This window comes from Ambystoma mexicanum, chromosome 13 (assembly GCF_040938575.1).
Source record: "Ambystoma mexicanum isolate Mex_15411 chromosome 13, UKY_AmexF1_1, whole genome shotgun sequence".
Classification (NCBI taxonomy): domain Eukaryota; kingdom Metazoa; phylum Chordata; class Amphibia; order Caudata; family Ambystomatidae; genus Ambystoma; species Ambystoma mexicanum.
Window position 1 is genome coordinate 820,138,628 of NC_090938.1, and position 14,639 is coordinate 820,153,266.

A 14,639-nucleotide genomic window follows, 5' to 3' on the forward strand; every position below is an offset into this window, starting at 1 on the left:
ATCCATGCACGACTTTCCTCCTGGAAGCCGCCCCGTCACCCATGCACGGCTTTCCTCCTGGAAGCTGCCCCGTCACCCATGCACGGCTTTCCTCTGGGAAGGCGCCCCGTCATCCATGCACGGCTTTCCTCCGGGAAGGCGACCTGTCATCCATGCACGGCTTTCCTCCTGGACGCAGGTGCAGATTTCCCCCCTCAGCTTGTTAGGGAAGTGCAGGGTTGTGTATGCCAGGATTGCAGCGTGAGTGAGTGTGGCAGAGTGTGCATGTGTTTCTGTGCCCCCAGGGAAGTGTGGTATTGTGTATGCCAGGATTGCAGCGTGAGTGTTTGTGACAGAGTGTGCACCGTGTTTCTGTGCCCCCAGGGAAGTGTGGGATTGTGTATGCCAGGATTGCAGCGTGAGTGATTGTGGCGGAGTGTGGGCCATGTTCCTGTGCCCCCGGGGAAGTGTGGGATTGTGTATGATGCCAGGATTGCAGCGGGAGTGAGTGTGGCAGAGTGTGCACGTGTTTCTGTGCACGCAGGGAAGTGTGGGATTGTGTATGATGCCAGGATTGCAGCGTGAGTGATTGTGGCAGAGTGTGCACGTGTTTCTGTGCGCCCAGGGAAGTGTGGTATTGTGTAAGCCAGGATTGCAGCGTGAGTGATTGTGGCAGAGTGTGGGCTGTGTTTCTGTGCCCCCAGGGAAGTGTGGGATTGTGTATAATGCCAGGATTGCAGCGTGAGTGATTGTGGCAGAGTGTGCACCGTGTTTCTGTACCCCCAGGGAAGTGTGGGATTGTGTATGATGCCACGATTGCAGCGTGAGTGATTGTGGCAGAGTGTGCACGTGTTTCTGTGCCCCCAGGGAAGTGTGGTATTGTGTAAGCCAGGATTGCAGCGTGAGTGATTGTGGCAGAGTGTGGGCCGTGTTTCTGTGCCCCCAGGAAAGTGTGGGATTGTGTATGCCAGGATTGCAGCGTGAGTGATTGTGGCAGAGTGTGCACAGGTTTCTGTGCCCCCAGGAAAGTGTGGGATTGTGTATGATGCCAGGATTGCAGCGCGAGTGAGTGTGGCAGAGTGTGCACGTGTTTCTGTGCCTTCAGGGAAGTGTGGGATTGTGTATGCCAGGATTGCAGCGTGAGTGATTGTGGCAGAGTGTGCACGTGTTTCTGTGCCCCCAGGGAAGTGTGGGATTGTGTATGCCCGGATTGCAGCGTGAGGCATTGTGGCAGAGTGTGCACGTGTTTCTGTGCCCCCAGGGAAGTGTGGGATTGTGTATGCCAGGATTGCAGCGCGAGTGAGTGTGGCAGAGTGTGCACGTGTTTCTGTGCCCCCAGGGAAGTGTGGGGTGGTGTATACCAGGATTGCAGCGCGAGTGAGTGTGGCAGAGTGTGGGCCGTGTTTCTGTGCCCCCAGGGAAGTGTGGGATTGTGTATGCCAGGATTGCAGCGTGAGTGATTGTGGCAGAGTGTGCACGTGTTTCTGTGCCCCCAGGAAAGTGTGGTATTGTGTAAGCCAGGATTGCAGCGTGAGTGATTGTGGCAGAGTGTGCACGTGTTTCTGTGCCCCCAGGAAAGTGTGGTATTGTGTATGCCAGGATTGCAGCGCGAGTGATTGTGGCAGAGTGTGCACAGGTTTCTGTGCCCCCAGGGAAGTGTGGGAGTGTGTATGCCAGGATTGCAGCGTGAGTGATTGTGGCAGAGTGTGCACATGTTTCTGTGCCCCCAGGGAGTGTGGGATTGTGTATGTCAGGATTGCAGCGTGAGTGTTTGTGGCAGAGTGTGCACGTGTTTCTGTGCCCCCAGGGAAGTGTGGGATTATGTATGCCAGGATTGCAGCGCGAGTGAGTGTGGCAGAGTGTGCACCGTGTTTCTGTGCCCCCAGAGCTGCCAGTAGAGACTCATAATGGGGTCCTAGTTGGCACTGCCTGAGCATGTGGGGAGAACGTGCACTGCACACTCACTGCTCTCCCTCTTACACCTCGGCACCCCGTGTGTGGAGAGTTCTGTTACAGGTGACCACCTGCTCTATAAGGCGCAGGCGCAGCAGCGTGGAGGGGTTCACGCCCCCTTGCTCTGGAGGGGCGCCCATATTCCCATCAGATTTAGTATTCATATTATACGTGAGCTGCACTGTGGAGGCAGAGGGGAGGCGTGGGTTCAGGGGCTGCAAGAGGGTGGGAGGGTAGGGGCGAAGTGGGGAGCAAGGTGGGAAGGTTCAGTGGTAAGGAGTGTGGGGGGAGCACGATAGTACCTGGAATGGAGGATTGGGGGAGGGGGGGCGCGATCCTACCTGCTACGAAGAGCGAAATACTGAAGGGGAAGGAGGCGGCTCAGATCATCCATGGGGGCTCCGCTGCTCACCTGTAGCGCTGCGAGGCGGCCCGTGTGTCTGGCCGGACGCGAGGCGCTCTCTGCCCGGCTCCCCCTGGCGCCGTTCCAGGCTCTGATCGGAAAACGAAACTGAAAGGCCCCACCGCCTCCTACCCCCTCCTTCGGTGCCCTAAACCCGGCCCTCCTTGGTTTCTCCCCACCCCTCCTGTAGGCACCGCAGGGCCACGGGTTTCCCCCACCTGCAGCGCACAGAAGCGCGGCTTCTCGGCACAGCCGTCGCCGGTGTTGTATGATATTCTGCATCCCGTGGCAGAATGATGCGCAGGTGTTAGCAGTCTTTAGACCACGCCCATCTGGTAGCTCCGCCCACAGTGCAATGAGAACCCAGCAGAGACCAGACACACCGGTGCAGCTAATACACTCCCAGCAGAGACCAGTGTAGCTAATACACTCCCAGCAGAGACCAGACACACCAGTGCAGCTAATACACTCCCAGCAGAGACCAGTGCAGCTAATACACACCCAGCAAAGACCAGACACACCGGTGCAGCTAATACACTCCCAGCGGAGACCAGTGCAGCTAATACACTCCCAGCAGAGACCAGACACACCAGTGCAGCTAATACACTCCCAGCAGAGACCAGTGCAGCTAATACACACCCAGCAGAGACCAGACACAAGAGTGCAGCTAATACACTCCCAGCAGAGACCAGTGTAGCTAATACACTCCCAGCAGAGACCAGTGCAGCTAATACACACCCAGCAGAGACCAGACACACCGGTGCAGCTAATACACTCCCAGCGGAGACCAGTGCAGCTAATACACTCCCAGCAGAGACCAGACACACCAGTGCAGCTAATACACTCCCAGCAGAGACCAGTGCAGCTAATACACACCCAGCAGAGACCAGACACACCAGTGCAGCTAATACACTCCCAGCAGAGACCAGACACACAAGTGAAGCGAATACACTCCCAGCAGAGACCAGACACACAAGTGAAGCTAATACACTCCCCGCAGAGACCAGACACACCAGTGAAGCTAATACACTCCCAGCAGAGACCAGACACACAAGTGAAGCTAATACATTCCCAGCAGAGACCAGACACACCAGTGAAGCCAATACACTCCCAGCAGATGCCAGACACACCAGTGCAGCTAATACACTCCCAGCAGAGAACAGGCACACCAGTGCAGCTAATACACACCCAGCAGAGACCGGACACACCAGTGCAGCTAATACACACCCAGCAGAGACCAGACCCACCAGTGCAGCTAATACACTCCCAGCAGAGACCAGACCCACCAGTGCAGCTAATACCCTCCCAGCAGAGACCAGACACACCAGTGCAGCTGATACACACCCAGCAGAGACCAGACCCACCAGTGCAGCTAATACACTCCCAGCAGAGACCAGACCCACCAGTGCAGCTAATACCCTCCCAGCAGAGACCAGACCCACCAGTGCAGCTGATACACTCCCAGCAGAGACCAGACCCACCAGTGCAGCTAATACCCTCCCAGCAGAGACCAGACACACCAGTGCAGCTGATACACTCCCAGCAGAGACCAGACCCACCAGTGCAGCTAATACCCTCCCAGCAGAGACCAGACACACCAGTGCAGCTGATACACACCCAGCAGAGACCAGACATACCAGTGCAGCTAATACCCTCCCAGCAGAGACCAGACACACAGGTGCAGCTAATGCACTCCCAGCAGAGACCAGACACACAGGTGCAGCTAATATACACCCAGCAGAGACCAGACACACCAGTGCAGCTAATACACTCCCAGCAGAGACCAGACACACAGGTGCAGCTAATACACTCCCAGCAGAGACCAGACACACCAGTGCAGCAGATACACACCCAGCAGAGACCAGACACACCAGTGCAGCTGATACACTCCCAGCAGAGACCACACACACAGGTGCAGCTAATACACTCCCAGCAGAGACCAGACACACAGGTGCAGCTTATACACACAAGTGCAGCTAATACACTCCCAGCAGAGACCAGACACACAAGTGCAGCTAATACACACCCAGCAGATACCAGACACACCAGTGCTGCTAATACACACCCAGCAGAGACCAGACACACAATTGAAGCTAATACACTCCCAGCAGAGACCAGACACACAAGTGAAGCTAATACACTCCCAGCAGAGACCAGACACACCAGTGCAGCTGATACACACCCATCAGATACCAGACACACCAGTGCTGCTAATACACACCCAGCAGAGACCAGACACACAATTGAAGCTAATACACTCCCAGCAGAGACCAGACACACCAGTGCAGCTAATACACACACAGCAGAGACCAGATACACCAGTGAAGCTGATACACTCCAACCAGACACACCAGTGCAGCTGATACACACCCATCAGATACCAGACACACCAGTGCTGCTAATACACACCCAGCAGAGACCAGACACACAATTGAAGCTAATACACTCCCAGCAGAGACCAGACACACAAGTGAAGCTAATACACTCCCAGCAGAGACCAGACACACCAGTGCAGCTAATACACACACAGCAGAGACCAGATACACCAGTGAAGCTGATACACTCCCACCAGACACACCAGTGCAGCTGATACACACCCATCAGATACCAGACACACCGGTGCAGCTAATACACACCCAGCAGAGACCAGACACACAATTGAAGCTAATACACTCCCAGCAGAGACCAGACACACCAGTGCAGCTGATACACTCCCAGCAGAGACCAGACCCACCAGTGCAGCTAATACCCTCCCAGCAGAGACCAGACACACCAGTGCAGCTGATACACACCCAGCAGAGACCAGACATACCAGTGCAGCTAATACCCTCCCAGCAGAGACCAGACACACAGGTGCAGCTAATGCACTCCCAGCAGAGACCAGACACACAGGTGCAGCTAATATACACCCAGCAGAGACCAGACACACCAGTGCAGCTAATACACTCCCAGCAGAGACCAGACACACAGGTGCAGCTAATACACTCCCAGCAGAGACCAGACACACCGGTGCAGCTAATACACACCCAGCAGATACCAGACACACCAGTGCTGCTAATACACACCCAGCAGAGACCAGACACACAATTGAAGCTAATACACTCCCAGCAGAGACCAGACACACAAGTGAAGCTAATACACTCCCAGCAGAGACCAGACACACCAGTGCAGCTAATACACACACAGCAGAGACCAGATACACCAGTGAAGCTGATACACTCCCACCAGACACACCAGTGCAGCTGATACACTCCCAGCAGAGACCAGACACACCAGTGCAGCTGATACACACCCAGCAGAGACCAGACACACCAGTGCAGCTAATACACTCCCAGCAGAGACCAGACACACAGGTGCAGCTGATACACACCCATCAGATACCAGACACACCGGTGCAGCTAATACACTCCCAGCAGAGACCAGACCCACCAGTGCAGCTAATACCCTCCCAGCAGAGACCAGACCCACCAGTGCAGCTAATACACTCCCAGCAGAGACCAGTGCAGCTAATACACACCCAGCAGAGACCAGACACACCAGTGCAGCTAATACACTCCCAGCAGAGACCAGACACACAAGTGAAGCTAATACACTCCCAGCAGAGACCAGACACACAAGTGAAGCTAATACACTCCCCGCAGAGACCAGACACACCAGTGAAGCTAATACACTCCCAGCAGAGACCAGACACACAAGTGAAGCTAATACATTCCCAGCAGAGACCAGACACACCAGTGAAGCCAATACACTCCCAGCAGATGCCAGACACACCAGTGCAGCTAATACACTCCCAGCAGAGAACAGGCACACCAGTGCAGCTAATACACACCCAGCAGAGACCGGACACACCAGTGCAGCTAATACACACCCAGCAGAGACCAGACCCACCAGTGCAGCTAATACACTCCCAGCAGAGACCAGACCCACCAGTGCAGCTAATACCCTCCCAGCAGAGACCAGACCCACCAGTGCAGCTAATACCCTCCCAGCAGAGACCAGGCACACCAGTGCAGCTGATACACACCCAGCAGAGACCAGACCCACCAGTGCAGCTAATACACTCCCAGCCGAGACCAGACCCACCAGTGCAGCTAATACCCTCCCAGCAGAGATCAGACCCACCAGTGCAGCTGATACACTCCCAGCAGAGACCAGACCCACCAGTGCAGCTAATACCCTCCCAGCAGAGACCAGACACACCAGTGCAGCTGATACACTCCCAGCAGAGACGAGACCCACCAGTGCAGCTAATACCCTCCCAGCAGAGACCAGACACACCAGTGCAGCTGATACACACCCAGCAGAGACCAGACATACCAGTGCAGCTAATACACACCCAGCAGATACCAGACACACCAGTGCTGCTAATACACACCCAGCAGAGACCAGACACACAATTGAAGCTAATACACTCCCAGCAGAGACCAGACACACAAGTGAAGCTAATACACTCCCAGCAGAGACCAGACACACCAGTGCAGCTAATACACACACAGCAGAGACCAGATACACCAGTGAAGCTGATACACTCCCACCAGACACACCAGTGCAGCTGATACACTCCCAGCAGAGACCAGACACACCAGTGCAGCTGATACACACCCATCAGATACCAGACCCACCAGTGCAGCTAATACACTCCCAGCAGAGACCAGACCCACCAGTGCAGCTAATACCCTCCCAGCAGAGACCAGACCCACCAGTGCAGCTGATACACTCCCAGCAGAGACCAGACCCACCAGTGCAGCTAATACCCTCCCAGCAGAGACCAGACACACCAGTGCAGCTAATACACTCCCAGCAGAGACCAGTGCAGCTAATACACACCCAGCAGAGACCAGACACACCAGTGCAGCTAATACACTCCCAGCAGAGACCAGACACACAAGTGAAGCTAATACACTCCCAGCAGAGACCAGACACACAAGTGAAGCTAATACACACCCAGCAGAGACCAGATACACCAGTGAAGCTGATACACTCCCACCAGACACACCAGTGCAGCTGATACACACCCATCAGATACCAGACACACCAGTGCTGCTAATACACACCCAGCAGAGACCAGACACACAATTGAAGCTAATACACTCCCAGCAGAGACCAGACACACAAGTGAAGCTAATACACTCCCAGCAGAGACCAGACACACCAGTGCTGCTAATACACCCCCAGCAGAGACCAGACACACAATTGAAGCTAATACACTCCCAGCAGAGACCAGACCCACCAGTGCAGCTAATACCCTCCCAGCAGAGACCAGACCCACCAGTGCAGCTAATACCCTCCCAGCAGAGACCAGACCCACCAGTGCAGCTGATACACTCCCAGCAGAGACCAGACCCACCAGTGCAGCTAATACCCTCCCAGCAGAGACCAGACACACCAGTGCAGCTGATACACTCCCAGCAGAGACCAGACCCACCAGTGCAGCTAATACCCTCCCAGCAGAGACCAGACACACCAGTGCAGCTAATACCCTCCCAGCAGAGACCAGACACACAGGTGCAGCTAATGCACTCCCAGCAGAGACCAGACACACAGGTGCAGCTAATATACACCCAGCAGAGACCAGACACACCAGTGCAGCTAATACACTCCCAGCAGAGACCAGACACACCAGTGCAGCAGATACACACCCAGCAGAGACCAGACACACCAGTGCAGCTGATACACTCCCAGCAGAGACCACACACACAGGTGCAGCTAATACAATCCCAGCAGAGACCAGACACACAGGTGCAGCTTATACACACAAGTGCAGCTAATACACTCCCAGCAGAGACCAGACACACAAGTGCAGCTAATACACACCCAGCAGATACCAGACACACCAGTGCTGCTAATACACACCCAGCAGAGACCAGACACACAATTGAAGCTAATACACTCCCAGCAGAGACCAGACACACAAGTGAAGCTAATACACTCCCAGCAGAGACCAGACACACCAGTGCAGCTAATACACACACAGCAGAGACCAGATACACCAGTGAAGCTGATACACTCCCACCAGACACACCAGTGCAGCTGATACACTCCCAGCAGAGACCAGACACACCAGTGCAGCTGATACACACCCATCAGATACCGATACCAGACACACCGGTGCAGCTAATACACTCCCAGCAGAGACCAGACACACCAGTGCAGCTGATACACACCCATCAGATACCAGACACACCAGTGCTGCTAATACACACCCAGCAGAGACCAGACATACAATTGAAGCTAATACACTCCCAGCAGAGACCAGACACACAAGTGAAGCTAATACACTCCCAGCAGAGACCAGACACACCAGTGCAGCTAATACACACACAGCAGAGACCAGATACACCAGTGAAGCTGATACACTCCCACCAGACACACCAGTGCAGCTGATACACACCCATCAGATACCAGACACACCGGTGCAGCTAATACACACCCAGCAGAGACCAGACACACAATTGAAGCTAATACACTCCCAGCAGAGACCAGACACACCAGTGCAGCTGATACACTCCCAGCAGAGACCAGACCCACCAGTGCAGCTAATACCCTCCCAGCAGAGACCAGACACACCAGTGCAGCTGATACACACCCAGCAGAGACCAGACATACCAGTGCAGCTAATACCCTCCCAGCAGAGACCAGACACACAGGTGCAGCTAATGCACTCCCAGCAGAGACCAGACACACAGGTGCAGCTAATATACACCCAGCAGAGACCAGACCCACCAGTGCAGCTAATACCCTCCCAGCAGAGACCAGACACACCAGTGCAGCTAATACACTCCCAGCAGAGACCAGTGCAGCTAATACACACCCAGCAGAGACCAGACACACCAGTGCAGCTAATACACTCCCAGCAGAGACCAGACACACAAGTGAAGCTAATACACTCCCAGCAGAGACCAGACACACAAGTGAAGCTAATACACTCCCCGCAGAGACCAGACACACCAGTGAAGCTAATACACTCCCAGCAGAGACCAGACACACAAGTGAAGCTAATACATTCCCAGCAGAGACCAGACACACCAGTGAAGCCAATACACTCCCAGCAGATGCCAGACACACCAGTGCAGCTAATACACTCCCAGCAGAGAACAGGCACACCAGTGCAGCTAATACACACCCAGCAGAGACCGGACACACCAGTGCAGCTAATACACACCCAGCAGAGACCAGACCCACCAGTGCAGCTAATACCCTCCCAGCAGAGACCAGACCCACCAGTGCAGCTAATACCCTCCCAGCAGAGACCAGACCCACCAGTGAAGCTAATACCCTCCCAGCAGAGACCAGACACACCAGTGCAGCTGATACACACCCAGCAGAGACCAGACCCACCAGTGCAGCTAATACACTCCCAGCAGAGACCAGACCCACCAGTGCAGCTGATACACTCCCAGCAGAGACCAGACCCACCAGTGCAGCTGATACACTCCCAGCAGAGACCAGACCCACCAGTGCAGCTGATACACTCCCAGCAGAGACCAGACCCACCAGTGCAGCTAATACCCTCCCAGCAGAGACCAGACACACCAGTGCAGCTGATACACTCCCAGCAGAGACCAGACCCACCAGTGCAGCTAATACCCTCCCAGCAGAGACCAGACACACCAGTGCAGCTGATACACACCCAGCAGAGACCAGACATACCAGTGCAGCTAATACCCTCCCAGCAGAGACCAGACACACAGGTGCAGCTAATGCACTCCCAGCAGAGACCAGACACACAGGTGCAGCTAATATACACCCAGCAGAGACCAGACACCAGTGCAGCTAATACACTCCCAGCAGAGACCAGACACACAGGTGCAGCTAATACACTCCCAGCAGAGACCAGACACACCAGTGCAGCAGATACACACACAGCAGAGACCAGATACACCAGTGAAGCTGATACACTCCCACCAGACACACCAGTGCAGCTGATACACACCCATCAGATACCAGACACACCGGTGCAGCTAATACACACCCAGCAGAGACCAGACACACAATTGAAGCTAATACACTCCCAGCAGAGACCAGACACACCAGTGCAGCTGATACACTCCCAGCAGAGACCAGACCCACCAGTGCAGCTAATACCCTCCCAGCAGAGACCAGACACACCAGTGCAGCTGATACACACCCAGCAGAGACCAGACATACCAGTGCAGCTAATACCCTCCCAGCAGAGACCAGACACACAGGTGCAGCTAATGCACTCCCAGCAGAGACCAGACACACAGGTGCAGCTAATAAACACCCAGCAGAGACCAGACCCACCAGTGCAGCTAATACCCTCCCAGCAGAGACCAGACACACCAGTGCAGCTAATACACTCCCAGCAGAGACCAGTGCAGCTAATACACACCCAGCAGAGACCAGACACACCAGTGCAGCTAATACACTCCCAGCAGAGACCAGTGCAGCTAATACACACCCAGCAGAGACCAGACACACCAGTGCAGCTAATACACTCCCAGCAGAGACCAGACACACAAGTGAAGCTAATACACTCCCAGCAGAGACCAGACACACAAGTGAAGCTAATACACTCCCCGCAGAGACCAGACACACCAGTGAAGCTAATACACTACCAGCAGAGACCAGACACACAAGTGAAGCTAATACATTCCCAGCAGAGACCAGACACACCAGTGAAGCCAATACACTCCCAGCAGATGCCAGACACACCAGTGCAGCTAATACACTCCCAGCAGAGAACAGGCACACCAGTGCAGCTAATACACACCCAGCAGAGACCGGACACACCAGTGCAGCTAATACACACCCAGCAGAGACCAGACCCACCAGTGCAGCTAATACCCTCCCAGCAGAGACCAGACCCACCAGTGCAGCTAATACCCTCCCAGCAGAGACCAGACCCACCAGTGAAGCTAATACCCTCCCAGCAGAGACCAGACACACCAGTGCAGCTGATACACACCCAGCAGAGACCAGACCCACCAGTGCAGCTAATACCCTCCCAGCAGAGACCAGACCCACCAGTGCAGCTAATACCCTCCCAGCAGAGACCAGACCCACCAGTGCAGCTAATACCCTCCCAGCAGAGACCAGACACACCAGTGCAGCTGATACACTCCCAGCAGAGACCAGACCCACCAGTGCAGCTAATACCCTCCCAGCAGAGACCAGACACACCAGTGCAGCTGATACACACCCAGCAGAGACCAGACATACCAGTGCAGCTAATACACACCCAGCAGATACCAGACACACCAGTGCTGCTAATACACACCCAGCAGAGACCAGACACACAATTGAAGCTAATACACTCCCAGCAGAGACCAGACACACAAGTGAAGCTAATACACTCCCAGCAGAGACCAGACACACCAGTGCAGCTAATACACACACAGCGGAGACCAGACACACCAGTGAAGCTGATACACTCCCACCAGACACACCAGTGCAGCTGATACACACCCATCAGATACCAGACACACCAGTGCTGCTAATACACACCCAGCAGAGACCAGACACACAATTGAAGCTAATACACTCCCAGCAGAGACCAGACACACAAGTGAAGCTAATACACTCCCAGCAGAGACCAGACACACCAGTGCAGGTAATACACACACAGCAGAGACCAGATACACCAGTGAAGCTGATACACTCCCACCAGACACACCAGTGCAGCTGATACACACCCATCAGATACCAGACACACCGGTGCAGCTAATACACACCCAGCAGAGACCAGACACACAATTGAAGCTAATACACTCCCAGCAGAGACCAGACACACCAGTGCAGCTGATACACTCCCAGCAGAGACCAGACCCACCAGTGCAGCTAATACCCTCCCAGCAGAGACCAGACACACCAGTGCAGCTGATACACACCCAGCAGAGACCAGACATACCAGTGCAGCTAATACCCTCCCAGCAGAGACCAGACACACAGGTGCAGCTAATGCACTCCCAGCAGAGACCAGACACACAGGTGCAGCTAATATACACCCAGCAGAGACCAGACACACCAGTGCAGCTAATACACTCCCAGCAGAGACCAGACACACAGGTGCAGCTAATACACTCCCAGCAGAGACCAGACACACAGGTGCAGCTGATACACTCCCAGCAGAGACCAGACACACAAGTGCAGCTAATACACACCCAGCAGATACCAGACACACCAGTGCTGCTAATACACACCCAGCAGAGACCAGACACACAATTGAAGCTAATACACTCCCAGCAGAGACCAGACACACAAGTGAAGCTAATACACTCCCAGCAGAGACCAGACACACAAGTGCAGCTAATACACACCCAGCAGATACCAGACACACCAGTGCTGCTAATACACACCCAGCAGAGACCAGACACACAATTGAAGCTAATACACTCCCAGCAGAGACCAGACACACAAGTGAAGCTAATACACTCCCAGCAGAGACCAGACACACCAGTGCAGCTAATACACACACAGCAGAGACCAGATACACCAGTGAAGCTGATACACTCCCACCAGACACACCAGTGCAGCTGATACACTCCCAGCAGAGACCAGACACACCAGTGCAGCTGATACACACCCAGCAGAGACCAGACACACCAGTGCAGCTAATACACTCCCAGCAGAGACCAGACACACACCCATCAGATACCAGACACACCGGTGCAGCTAATACACTCCCAGCAGAGACCAGACACACAATTGAAGCTAATACACTCCCAGCAGAGACCAGACACACAAGTGAAGCTGATACACTCCCAGCAGAGACCAGACACACCAGTGCAGCTGATACACTCCCAGCAGAGACCAGATACACCAGTGCAGCTGATACACTCCCAGCAGAGACCAGACACACCGGTGCAGCTCAGGCACATGCACCTCACAGACAGTAACCAAAACATGAGTGTGACAGAGTGTGCACCGTGTTTCTGTGCCCCCTGAGCTGCCAGTAGAGACTCATAATGGGGTCCTAGTTGGCACTGCCTGTGCATGTGGGGAGAACGTGCGCTGCACACTCACTGCTCTCCCTCTTAGACCTCAGGACCCCGCGTGTGGAGAGTAGTGTTACAGGTCACCCCTGCTCTATAGGGCGCAGGCGCAGCAGCCTGGAGGTTTTCACACCCCCTTGTTTTGGGGGAATTGTAATGTTATTGGATTAATGAGGGGCGCCACATATTCCCAACAGATTAAGTATTCGTAGTATATTTGAGCTGCACGGAGAGGGGGGGCAGCCTAGAAGCACTGGGGAGAGGGGAGTGGGGTAGCAAGAGGGTGGAGGAAGGCGGGAAGGTTCAGTGATAAGGAGTGGGGGGCGGGGTGGGGGGCCACGATACTTGCGACGAAGAGCGAAAGACTGAAGGGGAAGGGGGCGGCTCAGATCATCCATGCGGGCCCCGCTGCTCACCTGTAGCGCTGCGAGGCGGCCCGGGTCTCTGGCCGGACGCGAGGCGCTCTCTGCCCCGGCTCCTCCCCGGGCTCCCCCTGGCACCGGTCCAGGCTCTGACAGGAAAACGAAAGTGAAAGGCGCCTCCGCTCCCTCCCTCCCTTCTTCCCTCTCGGCGCCTTAAGTTCGGCCCCCCGGGTTTCCCCCACCTGCAGCGCACAGAAGCGCTGCTTCTCGGCACAGCCGTCGCCGGTGTTGTATGATGTTCTGCATCCCGTGGCAGAATGATGCGCAGGTGTTAGCAGTCTCTGGGCCACGCCTACCTGGTAGCCCCGCCCACTGGCGGGCGAGGCTGCCCGGTAAGGGCGTTGTAGCCCCGCCTGCTGTGGGCGGGGCTACCCGGTAGGCGTGGCCCAGAGAGTTGCCCCCACCTCCTTCAGGGCTGGGTTAGATTCTGGCTCTTGTGCTCGGGGGCGCGCCCGGCTGCCGTGGGTTCATGGTTTCATATGGAGGTTCAAGGGAACTAGTAGGTGGAATGGATGCGGTGTAAGGGGGGGTTTTTGCGGATGGAGACCATACGCAGCTTTGTTACGGACATCGCTCGGGATGGAGGGGGTAGTGTGCATTTAAGGGGGTGTCGCCGCGGCTTGGTTGCGCCATGGCTAGCAGTGCGTCGCAAGGGAGATAAAGTGGGTCGCAAGGGAGATAAAGTGGCTAGCAGTGCCTCGCAAGGGAGATAAAGTGGCTAGCAGTGCGTGCAAGGGAGATAAAGTGGCTAAAGGAAGGTAGGCGGTCGTTTGCAGTAGCCGGTGTAACGTCACTTTTTGCTATCTGTCAGAAAATCCTATCAGTAGGAAAATCTGACAGGAATTGTAATTTCATTTTTTGCTACCTGTCAAAAAATCCTACTGATAGGAAAAAGTGACGGGGTATGAAAATCTGACAGCCTGACCT

The 14,639-nt window shown here is 54.8% G+C and overlaps 1 pseudogene; it reads right to left on the reverse strand.

The window, feature by feature from the left end:
* Nucleotides 1-13,837, reverse strand: part of LOC138522065 (antigen peptide transporter 1-like) — a 149,712-nt pseudogene extending 135,875 nt beyond the window's left edge.
* Between the last annotated feature and the right edge of the window lie 802 nt (nt 13,838-14,639).